The sequence below is a fragment of the Mustela erminea genome, chromosome 4 (assembly GCF_009829155.1).
Source record: "Mustela erminea isolate mMusErm1 chromosome 4, mMusErm1.Pri, whole genome shotgun sequence".
Classification (NCBI taxonomy): Eukaryota; Metazoa; Chordata; class Mammalia; order Carnivora; family Mustelidae; genus Mustela; species Mustela erminea.
In genome coordinates this window covers 123,839,654-123,854,594 of record NC_045617.1, presented here as the reverse complement: position 1 = coordinate 123,854,594, position 14,941 = coordinate 123,839,654, and the positions used below count along the sequence as shown (strand labels likewise).

The following is a 14,941-nucleotide window of genomic DNA, read 5'->3' as shown; positions in this document are numbered from 1 at the left end:
GCAGTGTCACTAAAGGAAATGTTACAGTTCTAGCAGAAGAATTCATCTAGTTCTACTGTTGATATTGTTAGTCGTGGTAATAGTTATCTTGTTATCTACAGTATGCTCTTATAGTATATGTGTTAAGGAACCTTTTGAGATAGGAGCTTCCATTATTACACTTAATGGGATAGCACCCTTGTAGTGTGGATGCATATAGCATCATGCTGTATGAACATACACAGCTACATATGAATGCATGTTTATGTATATACACTATGTGTGTATATGTGTATTTTTTTTAAACTTGAATCACTTCAAATCCCAGTGTGATCATGCATAGCTATATAATTTGGAGCAAATTACATGACCTTTCTAATAAGGCTATTCCCTTGTTTATAAAATGGGGCCAACCATAGGATTTACACTCAGGACCATTGTAATGAAATGTAATGAAACCATTAAAATGAAATAATACATGTGAAGCCATTTGCTTTACACATAGTAAATCTTCAATAACTGTTAGTTACTATTGCTATTTTAATATTAATATTGCATAGGTACACCTTGTTTTTTATAGCATTCTAATTTAAAAAAGGTGATGTTTTAAATTTTCCTTTTCTTCTAGCAGTGTCCCCATAAATAGAAACAAAAAATATCGGTAAAAATTGCTTTTTCCTGAGAACACAGTTTGTTGGAAATTTTTCCTCTTCCTTAACTTTTTCAAAAATTCAGTTATTTCATATCCTTATAGCTTTCCGTGAAGGTTTTGAAGATCAGTTTGCACCCGTTTCATGACCGAGCATTCTCATGAGTAAGAAACAGAAGATCTATAGCTTTTTTCTGGCAGTTAACAAAATCTACACTTTACTTTTGTACTATTCTGTCACCATTTCTTTCAAAGAATAGAGGAGAGAGAGAGAGAAATAAAATTAATTAGCGTGTCTTCAGAATCTTAAAACTCAAATGCATTATTTACTTTTGTAGAATTGGCCTTATTTTGACTTCCATATGTCAACAGTCCTGAGTTTTTTCTGTTCCATACATAGTCATATGAAAATACAGCAGTCAAAAGTCTGACATTGTGATCCCCAGTGTTCGGTGTCATGTTTGTACCATGAAGAACTGTGTATTATTTCTACAGTAACTGATTTTAACAGTGACTTTATCATTGCCATGGTATTTTTTCCTTCAGTTTCCTTACTTTACTTCAGCTATGTATTATTTATTTTCCAATAAATTTTCTTCTCATGTGTTAGGATCTTACCCAGTGTGTTACATGCCAAGAAAAACACATTACTGTAAAGAAGGAACCACATGAGTCCCTGGGAATGACAGTGGCGGGGGGGCAGAGGAAGCAAGAGTGGTGAACTGCCCATCTTTGTAAGCAGTGTGCCAGCTCATGGCTGTCTGGCACGTGATGGCCGCATCAAAAGAGGTAAGATAGGGAGGGCTGGGAACAGTGAAACTGTTCCCATCTTCTCCCTGCATGCAACTCATGTTTGAACAAAATAACAAATATTCCCCAAATTTTCTATTAAATATGATTTTTTAAAAATCTTTTAAAATGTCCCTTCCATATATAAGTGTAAAACCTCTCTCTAAGGTTAGAAAAATGCCTAATGGGAAGGAAAATTGCTGCAGTTTGATGATGTTTCTGGTTTTTTTTTTTAAGATTTTATTTATTTATTTGACAGACAGAGATTACAAGTAGGCAGAGAGCCAGGCGGGGGTGGGGGGGGGAAGCAGGCTTCCGGCTGAGCAGAGCCTGATGCGGGCTCGATCCTAGGACCCTGGGATCATGACCTGAGCTACAGGCAGAGAGGCTTTAACCCACTGAGCCAACCAGGAGCCCTTTCCGTTATTTTCTAATGTTTTTTTAGATCATTGGATTATTTTATGTTGGAAAAGACCCTCTAAAAAATAGAACACTCATCTTTTCCTTCCTAACCTTTTATATAATCCTCGTTGCCCTTTTTTTTATTATTATTATTATATTACTTGGCAAGGCAACAAGCACATTTTTTTCTTCCTTAAGGAAAAGATGCTCAAATCACAAGTTTCATTTCTTTGTGTAGACCCAAGGATCTCTTCTCTTTAAGTATTTTGATACATTCATGCTGAGCAAACTCTGTAGGACTATCTTTATCTATAAAACTGTGTAACTCTAAAACAGGATATGTTAAAAATTCATTTCTAAGAGCAAAAGATCAAATAATTTTTGAACAGGAAAGAACTATAGAAATCACTGAAGCCCAAAGAAGAGAAATGAACATGCCAGGTCCTACACATTAGCAAAACGAGGTCTAATGACTTGGACTTCCAGTCGAATCACAGTGCCTCAAGCCACATTTTTTCCTATATATGATGAAATTATCTTAAAGTTTTGAGTTGTTATGGAATGTTTTCCATGAATTGGATTTTCCCCTCGATATCGTAAGAATGACAGAGATGTGAAAAAATTACAAATAACAGAATGTATAGGGAAGATAATGACTTGGTAGCTCATCTTATTTTTCTTGTTTATTCCTTTGGACAGGTGATATATTGCTGAATATCAATGGCATTGATTTGACCAATTGAAGTCACAGTGAGGCCATGGCTATGCTAAAAGCCAGCGCCGTGTCCCCTGCTGTTGTCCTGAAAGCACTTGAGGTCCAGATTGTCGAGGAGGCAGCCCAGGCTACCGAAGAGCAGCCAGGCCCCTTCAGCGAGAATGAGTATGACTCCAGCTGGTCCCCGTCATAGGTCATGTGGCTTGGGCTTCCAAGGTACTGACAGCGTTTCAGCAGTTCATGGAATAATCGTAGTGACAACATTTCTCAGTATGGAACACAGTAAATTCATTCGTCCAGGTTGTGAGGGGGAAGGTCCTGTCCTGGTCAGAGATGAAAGTGGCAATGGCATATCAAGTTATAGAAGAAAAGGGTATTTTTTTTCCCTTAGGTTATTATATTTTAAAAGATAAATTTAAGGGGCATCTAGGTGGCTCAGTCGGTTAAGCATCCAACTCTGATCTCAGCTCAGGTCTTGATCTCTGGGCCATGAGTTTGTAAAAAAGATTTTTTTTTTAATTTTTAAAAAATTAAAACATTCTTAAAAAATAAACCATTTACCTTATTAAAGGTAAATTTAATAGTAAGAACTAAGCTAAAAAGACTTGGTGTATCTGTTTATAAAAATGAATAAAGCCATTCTGTCCATTACTATTAACAAGGTTCTCAAGTGGACCAGCCATGAGATTTGGATGTTCATGCTCTTGCTTTAGAAAAGCTGTCATTTACCACCACGTGTACATGCTGAGACTTCATGTGCATTTTTCACCAGAAAAAAACAGGTCAAAGTGTGGGGCCTTTTGAGAAGCTTTTCTAAAACCCCTTTCTTAATCTTGTTAACTCTCTCTAAAAAGGCAGGATGTCAAAACTCAGTTTTTACTGGACATGAGAGACTCTTTCAGCCAAACCACTGGTGTCCGAGAGTAGGTCTTCTCACCACCTTCGGGACTGTAACTATCGCCCTCGCCCCGCAAGGACGACAAGACGCCCTGGTTCAGATGCATCTTCTCTCTTTTCTCTCTTTATTTCCGCAAGTCTACACACTTATATACGCTTACATGACCAATCAGTGAGCAGGGTACAGGATGGAGCGAATCAGGCTGTGCACCTAAACGAACAACTACGCTAGCAACCAATGCTGTTTACTTCCTCTTTGGGCGTTCCGCTTAGTCTCACGAGGCAATCCTAACCTGGCAACTAGCCAGGCGCTATCTTTTAATGGCGGAGGCCGCCCTGGCCAGGGGCCTGCCTCCGACATCTCCCCCTTTTTTCTTTTATGGCAGGGATCGTGCCTGTCTTAGGTTGTCAGTGGCGGGGTATATCCTTACCCGTCATCAGACGGCATATTATCAATGATCTGCGTCCTGTCTTAGGTTGGTTTATTTCCCCCACCAATCTTACCCATCGTTGACTACCGATCCAGCATACTTAGCCACACTTGGGGGGATGTTCCAGCCTCGATGGCTAACAAGGCCTGCACCATGGCTTGCTGTTGCCTAGGTTGCTGTCGCCTCCAAATTTGCAGTTTCCTTACTAGCAGAATCAAGCCCACTACGAGGATTATCATTACGCTCGCCCATTGTTTCATAAAGGTTAACACATCTTGCAATGTTTTGATTATCTCTGGGAGGGTTGCAAGCTCAACTCTGGTGTTATTTATCCTTGTTATGCCTAGTAGCAGGTGCTGAGTATAGTTTTGGAATTCTGCAGACTAATTCCCCCGCAAGTATTGGGAGAGCTGTCGGGAGACATTCTGTAAGTCACTCATATTAGTATAGGCTATGGGAGTTACACAAATTGCCGGGAAGGGTGCTATACATCCCAGTCCCCATAGAGCCCCCCATTTGTCCACTTGTTCTTGAACCAAATCCACTCTCTGGTTGACTATCAGGATTCCTGCTTGCAGATGTGCATTGATCTGAGTCTATGTTTGAAGGGCAGCCACCATTCCTTCTGCAAGGGTGTTCACAGCTTCCGCAGTGGGTATAGTTGCAGCAAGCGAGACTGCTGCTGCCATGGCAGCTGCTGTAGATATAGCCAATGCTGTCACAACGGCGGCTGTGATACCAAAATCTCTCTTCTTTCTGGATAGCACCACCGGTAACTTGTCCTCTGGAATGGAAACTGGGATAGGAACATGGGTAGGGATACGCATAATCACAGCCAGCTTGAAGGCCGTGACATTCCAGCACTGGGAAAGATAGCAATTCTTAGTGCAATTCAACGTATCATACAGCTCGCTAGCATTTGTTACGAGGAAAAGGAACAGTGGCCAGACGCATATGGGAGTGGGCTGATAAGTTAATATTACTTGGGACAAGACACATTAACTGTTGTCTCAAAGGTACTAGAGTCATTTTGTTTATAAGAACAGTTGAGGGATTTTCCACCATTTAACATGGACACTGCTGAGATATCAGTACATGCTCCTAGCAAGTTACAGACCTGCCATGCATCAAAGGGAGAGGAGGGAATATGAGAGAAGAGTTAGTCACTGGTAAAGGATATAGCCATGCTTTAACCACTGCTCACAGCTCTCTGGCTTGAGTCTGCCGCAGGAGGTTTAGCATCCCCCGAGTTATCATCAGCATCTTCAGCATCATGACTGGTGTTTGGAGGCAAGGCTGCATGCACCAGCCGCTCTGGGATCCAAATTGGAGCCTCCTTTTCCTGTGGAAAAACACATACAGACCCCCTACTCCATACTAACACTGGATCTGGTCCATTTCACTTTCCTGTGAGGATGTCCTTCCAAAGTACTAAAGGCTTAGGGGAAGCAGCAGCATCACTTGCATGTCTGTCTGCAGCTGATTTACTCGTTTTGTCCAACGTTAAAAAATTCAAAATAAAGAGAATGGTGTTGAGCTTATCTTTAGGGGACCTGAAGGTGTCCCCTATTCCCCCTTTTTGTTTATAAAGCGCATTTTTTATTGTAAGATGCGCGCGCTCCACAACATCCTGTCCTTGTGGGTTATAGGGTATTCCATGTATCGAGTCAATGTCAGGTTGTTGTAGGAGGGCTTTAAAGGGTTGTGGGCTATAGGCTGGACCATTATCTGTCTTTAATTGGCGTGGCTTTCCCCATGCCGCAAAAGCCTGTAGGCAATGGACGATAACATCTCTGGATTTCCCCCACCCCATGTACTGAGGCGAAAATTATTCCAGAGCAGGTATCTACAGAGACATGAACATATCTTAACTTTCCAAATTCTGAAACATGTGTGACATCCATATGCCATATATGATTAGGTAACAAACCCTTAGGATTAACCCTCAAGGATGGTGCAGGTGGTAAGGTCACGCAATTTTTGCAGGAGACTACTATATGCCTGTGCTTTTGTTATGTTAAATTTGAGGCAAAGATTTAAAGCATCCTGTTTCTTCAAATCCTCCCCTAAATGGTCCCACTGAGGTATGTTTAGCAAGCCTTCATCTAGGAACCATGGCCCGAGCAGTTTTTGCTTTTAGTGGAGTTCCACTGGCTTTCAGCAGGTCTTCTAAAGACCCTTCCAACCGCACTTTAGATACTTCAGATCCCATTATGAACACACAGACAACAGACGCAGACGTTAAAGACTCGCCGCTAAATTCCGGCTTTAAGGCCGCCCCGCTTCTTATTGCGGACTTGTACAAATTAATCCCAGCTCTAAGGCCGCCCCGCTTCTTATTGCGGACTCGCTAAATCCCGGCTCTAAGGCCACCCCGGTTCTTATTGCGGATTGGTACAAGTTAATCCCGGCTCTAAGGCCGCCCCGCTTCTTGTTGCGGTCTTGTACAAGTTAATCCCGGCTCTAAGGCCACCCTGCTTCTTATTGCGGACTCGCTAAATCCCGGCTCTAAGGCCGCCCCGCTTCTTACTGCGGACTTGTACAAGATTCCCACCACTTTGATCATGGTCCCTTCCCCGCTTACCTGCGGTTTCGATAAGAAAATCCCGGCTCTATGGCCGCCCCGCTTCTTGTTGCGGTCTTGTGCAAGTTTCCCACCACCTTTGTCGTGGTTTTACCCCGCTTACCTGCAGACTTATCCCTTGCAAGGTTTTTCTATTTTTACTCCCCGCTTTACCGCGGAATTTCCACTTTTGAACGTGGCCTTTACTCCCCGCTTTACCGCGGAATTCCCACTTTTGAACGTGGCTAATGTCCCCGCTTACCTGCGGACCTTTACTCCCCGCTTTCCTGCGATTACCTTGCAAGATTCCTTTATTTAGTTCCCGGGTGCCGGCGCCATTTATCGCCCTCGCCCCGCAAGGACGACAAGACGCCCTGGTTCGGATGCATCTTAGCTCTCTGCTCTCTCTTTATTTTCGCAAGTCTACACACTTATATACGCTTACATGACCAATCAGCGAGCAGGGTACAGGAGGGAGCGAATCAGGCTGTGCACCTAAACGAACAACTACGAAGCAACCAATGCTGTTTACTTCCTCTTTGGGCGTTCCGCTTAGTCTCACGAGGCAATCCTAACCTGGCAACTAGCCAGGCGCCATCTTTTAATGGCGGAGGGCGCCCTGGCCAGGGGCCTGCCTCCGATATGTAACCCACCAGGACATTCTGTAGTTGGTCATTGGTCATGAAAGTGTTTCAGCTCCTGATGAGTGTTGTATATACTTCGGTATTGAAGTTGGAAGAATGTGGTATTACTGTCTTTGTTTCTAGATCACTTTAGAGGAATCCTAAACCTGAACTATGATGAAACATTCTGATTCTGAGCCAAGTAGGAAAATGACTGATTTTTTTAAATAAACATAAACAAGAAGAATGCCAGTTTCTGAGACATCTAGTTTCATTTGGATGTAATTTGTAATAACTAGCATTTGTATAGTGCTATGTGATTATATATATATATATATATATATATATATATATATATATATATAAAGTACTTTCACATAAGGAATAGCAGAAAAAGTCAGGATGAATGGAATTCATCTGTCTACCATCTAACTAACTGACTTGTCCTTATGGTAGTGAAAAAGACCAAAAAGGCCTGAAACAGTAACAGAATTCGTATCTCAGGGCCCTGTAGGCATAGATTGGAATGGTTGCTATGAAACCATGGCCGTTCTACCTAATGGTGAGGGGTCAGCCAGCAGAGGGAACTCATTTATCCTCTGGAGTACTCAGCCTGATACACTGACCTGTCACTTGAAACCCAGCATGTCAGAAAGGCCCCGTCCCACACCAGTGGGGGAGAAGTGGTCTCCTCAGCGATGCAGGAGCTGAGCGTGTGCACACCACTGCTGGTGGCCAGGCCGTGCTGGCCCTCCTTTAGTTCTTGTTACCTCGTGTTCCGGGCCAGCTCTGCAGTCAGCTCTTTACCACTTGTGTTCAGAGCATTTTCAGATGAATCACGAAGAACAATGATATTTCAGATGAACAGTACATGGGATAATGAAATCTATTTGGGGGGTCTGCCTGTATTGAAAGAGTGTCTATCAGTCCAAGGTCACTATTCTGTGGACTCCTGGGGGTCGTGTGTTGTGTGCAGACCGGTATACACAACCAGGTATTAGGAGGGCCACTGCTCTGTGGGTACCGGCAGGCTCTTTCCAGCATGTCGCAAAACACACAGGGTAGCAGCTCTGCTCTTTCTCAAAAGGGAGAGTCTTTCTCTGCAGTTGGCTGGCAGTGTACCAGACAAAACAGTTATTTGTTTTGTGTTGTGCTGTTTCGTTGTTTGTTTTGGCAGAAGATTCAGAATAACGAAAATAACCTATATGGTCTCTAAAAAAGTTTGAAAAGCGGGGAATCACTCTTATGTTCTGCAGACACACACAGAAGGCCATATTGTAGGATTCCAGGCAGAGGAAAATCCAAGTCGAGGTAAAGTGGCTGAGACAGAGAGAAGAGCAGCGGTTGCAGGGACTGGGGGAGGGACAGAGCAGTGAGAGATGAGGAGTGCGGGTGTCTCTGTGATGGAAACGTCGTAGAATGACATGGTTGTGCAACACTCTGGATGGACCTAATGAGACCTCCATACCCCACTGCAAAGGATGTGAGTAAAATTTTATGTAAACTCAAATTCTATTTTATTTAATAAATAAAATCTGTGAAGTAATTATAGAGGTGAACACAGAACACAAATATGATAAAGCAGGAAATGACAGGGGAGGGGGAGCCATGCTCTGGAGCTGCAGCCAGCACGAGCTGCTGCTTGGGGGCCGAGCCTGCTTGCTCCACTGGAGGCAGGTGGCGGCAGCTCGGGGGACCGAGCCTGCTTGCTCCCTGGAGGCACTGGGGGCAGCTCGGGGGACCGAGCCTGCTTGCTCCACGGAGGCAGGGGGCGACAGTTCGGGGGCAGAGCCTGCTTGCTCCACGGAGGCAGGGGGCAGCAGCTCAGGGGCAGGACCCTGCTGGTCATCCAGGAAAGGCAAAAGGCCAGGTGGCTCTTCTGTCGCAGAGAAGTGAACGAGGGCCCTGACGACCATCTGCCCTGGCCCCAATGGGTCGGGGGGGGGGTCACTGGTCTTCCTGACCCATGGTGAGCTGCCGCAGCAGGGATGGTGGGGACCAGCTCAGGCCCCAGAGGGGCAGCGGGTGCCAGAGTGGCTGCTGGAACGACTTCCTGAGGCACATCCTGATCTTGCTGTGGGGCCGGTGCTGTAGCTCCAAGAAGAGAAAGCATCATTAGCTTGATTGACTTCCCTTTTGCCTTTCCCTTTCCCCACCACTCAGCGTGGCCTGCGTTCAAGACCCAGCCCCTGGAAGGTGTCCCCAATGGAAGCCCATGGGGACAGGGATCTGAGAGACGACTCACTCTCCTCGGCCCAACTACAATCTACAGAGGCTTCCTCAGGGTGGCCCACCCTGCCTCCTCCTCAGGCCCACATCAGTCACCCCCAGTCCTCCTCACCCCCAGCCTCTGGCTCCGTGGCCTTTCTGGGAGCTGCGTTGCCTTTCTGGAAGCAGAAGCTGGGCACGGCGCTGCAGGTCCGAGCCCGGCACATTGACCTGCAGGTAGGCCAGCAGCCATGCAAGCTGGGAAACTCTGGAGGCTGCACAAAATCCCCTGGATACTTTTCCACTCAGGTGTTAAGGATGGCATAGACGGCCCTGGGGACAGACATGGAGGCAGAGAAGTCAGAGGACAGGGTACCCATCCAAACCAGAATCCCAGGGAACCCATGTGGGAACCTGGGCCCCTGGGCTTCCAGCTCCTGTCCGAGACCAGTTGGAATCCTTGTCCACCTGCGACCTGGCAGTCCTGCCCGAGACAGGCCTGCTCCCACACGGCAGGCTGGCCAAAAGCCGCTAGGAGTGGGAAGTCCTTGATCAATGGGGTGAGCATTTCTGGACTTCTTAGGGGAGCTGGACACACTCCTCAGTCTGTCTCCTTGCCCACGAGCCACTTGAATTCAACTGCATGTGCCCAGGGAGGGGTGGTGTCTGGCCTCTTAATTACCTTCCCTGCACTCTTGCCTCTGCTCCATGAAGATCCAACAGAGGAGGGAACAAAGGGACTCTGTCTCTAGCCAGGCCTTCCCAAGACCCTCCGCATACCTCCACCGTTACCTCCTCTGCCCATTCACTAGGTGCCATGAGAGTGGGTCTGTTTCCACTGACACTCATCTCCCACAGGGTGTGGGATGTCTGCTCCCTGAGCTCTACTGGGTCACCACTCTCCCTGAGCCCCCTCTGAGCACCCAGTGTGCAGGTGCAACAGACTGCTGTGCGATGGTTCCTAAATCCTGCCTTATGCGTCCCAGAATTGGGGTAGAGAGAGGGCTGGGAGGGGGCAGGGATGGAGCATGACCCTCTCAGGGGTTGAAGCTGTCCTCCATCCCCCTCTGCTCTCCCACAGTGCTCACACACCTACACCAGCTCCCCAGGGCACCTTCCCAGTTTCCAGTAGAAGCTCTCAGACATTTACCATAAAGCAAGAATAACGAGGTGAGTGTGAAGGTCTAGCAGCCCCTCGAACTCACAGTACCCTCTCTACCCTGGTGGAGAGTGAAGGCCCTCCTAAAGTAGCCAAAGCCTACTCACATGTTGCGCTGCTCCTGGGGTCCGCCGACCTCGTCATAGCTGGAATAAATGCATCCGAATCAGGAGGAGGCCAGGAGGCATCGCATGAGATGTCTGTGGATGTTGGCTCTCACCGCCTGACCCTCGACTAGCCTGCAGCCCTGGGGTGCTCTCTGTTCTGTGCAGGGATCCCATTCAGCTCCTAGATAATCGCCTCCAGCTACTGGGGCTTCCTGAATGCTTGCTGAATAAAAGGGCCCAACCAGCCCATCACCGACATCTGAGTGGGCCTGGCCCCTGCTCACCCCCAGGGATGCTTGCTCTGGATTCACCCAGACACAGGCCCCAGAAGGAGTCTCAGATCTCCCTTTCAGTGGCAAAGGAGCCCAGCTCAAGATCATAGTGAGAGTCAGGGATGAGGCAGAGGCTTCATCATGAGGGGCGCAGGAATGAGCAAAGAGCATGCCCACAGGCCCTCCAGCAGAATTTTCCACTGGCGCAGGCTCCCAGGTGTCCTTTCCCTACAAGACCCCACTGAGTCCCTATAATACCTCTGCCCCAGTTAGGAGCAAGGGAAGCTTGGGGAAGCTTGGGGACCTGCCAAAGTCTCACAACCAGGAATTGGCCAAATCCCACAGAGCAGTTAGGGGCAGGGGAGGGTGCTCACCTTGCAAAGAGGAGGTCCAGCACCTCCTGGGTGGTGGCAAAGTGACGGTATGTGTCCAGAAAGATGTGGACACTGTAGATCTTGTCTGATGACGGCAGGCACCAGGTGATCTATTGCGGCCTGCAGCTTGTCGGCCCGCTTGGCCAGCAGCACCGAGGTCTTCCTCCTCTTCCTGGTTGAACGATTTTTCCCCTGAGGTGAATCAGAGGAGACATGAGTCGGTGCTGTGGCCACCAAGAGGGTTGGGGCTTGGAGGGCAGAATGAGCCCCCAGATCTCAGGGAATTCTGCAAGAGGTGGGAGAAGAGAGCCCAGAGTCCGAAAAAGAATCGGGTGACTCAGTGTCTCATTGGGTTCAGCCTAAGGCTCTTGGTTTTGCTTCAGGTCATGGTCTCCGTGTCCTGAGGCTGCGCTCCTCGTAGGGCTGTGTCCGTAGGGCAGTGTCTGCTTGAGGATTCTGTCTCTCCCTCTGCTTCTCCCCACTCTCCCCCTGTCTCTCTCTCAAATCCATCAATCAGCCAATCAGTTAAGAAGCCTTTAAGGCAAAGAGAAAATGTTCTTGGTATCCATACAAAGAATTGAAAGAAATGATGTCTGAACTTGCTAGTATCTCAGGTCCCTTTGTGAGCGGAGTATGGATAGCACGTCCCTGCATGAGTGGCATGGATCCTGTGATTTCTGATAACATAGCCATTTCTTTTTATTTTTCTGAAAGACTTGTTATTTATTTATTTGACAGAGAGAGAGGTCACAAGTAGGCAGAGAGGCAGCCAGACATAAAGGGGGAATCAGGCTCCCCGCTGAGCAGAGGACCCCCCCACCCCCCGAAGTGGGCCTCGATCCCAGGACTGTGAGACCCAGGACCCATGACCTGAGCTGCAGGCAGAGGCTGAAACCCCTGAGCCACCCCGGCACCCAACATATCCCATTCTTGAGACGAGAACACAGAGATGTTTAAGGCGAGAGGGCTTAGGATAAGAAGGCACGGAGGCTGTAGGATGCAGCACTGTGCCTTGGCCAGAGAAGGGGATTACATCCAGTCCTGCCCCAGTAAAGGGCTCCATGGCTGTGATCAATGACTGGCTTTCCGGACTGCCGTGCAGTGCAGTGCAGTGAGGCCCCTGTTCCTTTTCCTTGGGGGGGGGGGGTCCCAACAATGTGTTCCATCAATACCAAAGCGCAGAGCAAGAGACAGAGTACCATGGGCCCCATGTCCCTTTGGATCAAAGTCTCCCAACTCACTCTTGCCAATGATCATTTGCAAGACTTGCAGAAGCTGAGGAAGGACTGTTGGGCCAATGGGGACACCTGGGAGCACGAGTTAGGAAAATGCCTAGGCCAGGGCAAAAGGAGTCTAGATCAACAGGATGAGACCTGGTGTAAAGTCTCTTTAATGATACTCCTATAAGTATGTGGGCAATGGCTCTGCTTTTGTCCAAGGCGTGGGCAGGACCATGAGGGCCAGTTTGGGGAAGAGATGGGATGCAGATTCATGGGAGTACAGGACTCTAGGAGGCCAGGCTGGCTTCTAGAAAGTGGGGCCCTTGGTGCTGCATCGGCACCCCAGGGGTCGGGTCTCCCCAGCACCTGCACTCACCCTGAGCCAGCACCAGACTCTGTTGGCCGTGTGCGGCTTCTTGTCCTTCGAGAAAGGAGAGCAGGGGATCTACTCGTTCACCTCCTGCACCATGTCCTCTGGAGCATTCTGTAAAGACAGTGCCCGGCAGCCAGGCAGGAGGCCTTAGAGCCCTGTCTGGAGGCCTTTGCTGGTCTTCAGACCCAGGGCGCTCCATTCCAGACACACCACAGCCCAGGTGGCAGACCCCTCCCCCAGGAGAGAAACGTGGCCCAGTTTCAGGGCCTTGGATGTGCTCTGGCACAGCTAAGAGACACCTCAGGAATCCCCTGTGCACCCGGCCCACCATGACATTGGTGTGAACAAGAAGGGATCACCAGGGTATCCACTGTGCTCACCCTCCTCCAGCCCATGGGCGGGAACCTCCTCATATCCCTCCTCCCCTCAAACTCCAGAGGAAGGGATGGGGCTTCCCTAGGACGGTTCAGAGGGGTGGGCATCGCCTAGTCTCCTCAGTAGTAAGTACCTTATGGCGTCTCCCTCGAAATGTCCTGAGGCATTGTGGGGTGGTTTCAGCCAATGTCTGCAACATGGGAACAAGCCATTTTCCTGGGGTTTCTGATACCCAGAGCCCCGGAAACTAGGTACACAACAGGAAAACATCTTTCTGTGTCAGATATCCTGAGTCCAGTAACCCTGCTACCGGACTAGAATGTGGGTACCTGGTTGCAGGGGTTCCAAGTTCTGCAGGCCTTTGTGGTCAAGGCAGTGACATCACTGCCTTAGGTCCCCTACCGGGGCCCACTCCTGGTTGGACCCCTACATGAACAGTGCTCCCGTCTGCCATCTCCTCATCCCCCTTCTGCATGCAAGGACACATCTTATCTGTACACAGTGACCCCAACACACCCCTCTCCACAGGCCCCCAGGGAAGGTCTGGGAGCAGCCAGGGTCCCAGCTTGCAAACACACCTGGTTTCAGACACAAGTCTCTATTCTTACCTGGTTCGGACCCTAGATAAGCCATTGTGCCTGACAGGGATGGTCTCTTCTCTGCAAAATATGGATGATTCCAGCATGTCCTTTCTATCAGATGTCCACAGGCATAGGTCGGATAATAGCTATGATGTTAGAGGAGTGCTGTCACATGTAGGAAATACCTCCCACCCAATTTCCTCCCTCCTATCAACTTCTTGGAATCTGCTACTAATCAGATCCCACCCCACAGTCCCTCCTGGGGTGTGTGTGTTTGTGTTCACCAGCACACTCGCTCCTGTGTGCACACATGTGTTAATCGGTGCTCACATTCTGGAGTCCCAGAAGAGGACAGCCCCACTTACAGAGGGCTGGGTAATAGCTTCCCAAGGTCTTAGGCTTTGCATTTTCAATGCAAACCCTAAAGAAGGGACTGGCGCCTTGGCCCTTGATGGTCAGAATGTACCCTTACCCCTAGAGACCGCCTGTCCCGGGATGCAGGCCATTCCCTCCTTTCCAAAGGGTGTGATGTAGATAGGGGTCCATCCAGTGGGTTGCCATGACCCAGGGATCCTCCTCAGACAAGAACCTGGGGACATGTCTCCTATCTAGGAGATCAATGGTCACCCTCAGCCCGATAACATTTCCAGGCCGACAGCCACTTCCTTCCAGAAAAACTTTTCCAGAGCCCCCAGTGAATGGCTAGGTTGCATCCAGGACCCCAACTTTGAGGACACTCAAAGAGCTGGGTTCAAGCCTGCTAAGCCTCCCTACCAGTCTGATTCTGGGCAAGGCCCGGACCCTTCAGGGATCTTCACAGTCTCCCTTCAGGGGCTCCATTGGTTCCCCAACTCCTCTGTAGACATGTTTGTGTGACCCCCCTCCCCTGAGTGTGGTCCGGACTTGGTGATTCACTTCCATGTCACAGTACGTGGCAACGTGACCCAAAGGCCCTTCTGAGATTTCGTTCCAAAAGCTCACTGGCCAGCCCCATGTTGACTCGGACCCATATTCTCTCTCTGATCTTCACACTGGAGCAGAAGCCCCTAGGTTGAACCATGACACAGACATACGCACATGGCCCAGCCCTGTGGGTCCACAGCAGACAGAAGAACTGGGAATTGGAAAGGCTTTCTTGGGTGAGTGCTTTGAGTTGAAACATGAACAAATTCCACGTGTATCATGGAGGAGATTGAGGTGGTAGCACCGTAGGCAGCAGAAAGA

At 48.4% G+C, this 14,941-nt stretch overlaps 1 long non-coding RNA gene across 2 annotated transcripts; it reads left to right on the top strand.

Annotated features, from left to right (window-relative positions):
• Positions 1–982: 982 nt before the first annotated feature.
• On the top strand, positions 983–11,400 carry LOC116589041. Of its 2 annotated transcripts, none has more exons than XR_004285143.1 (3): positions 983–1,417; positions 2,519–2,750; positions 10,338–11,400. It is a non-coding gene; the product is annotated as an uncharacterized LOC116589041 (long non-coding RNA). The 2 variants fall into 2 exon arrangements; XR_004285144.1 differs by lacking the exon at positions 10,338–11,400 and adding an exon at positions 3,705–3,714 and having other exon boundaries at positions 2,519–2,761.
• Positions 11,401–14,941: the final 3,541 nt, after the last annotated feature.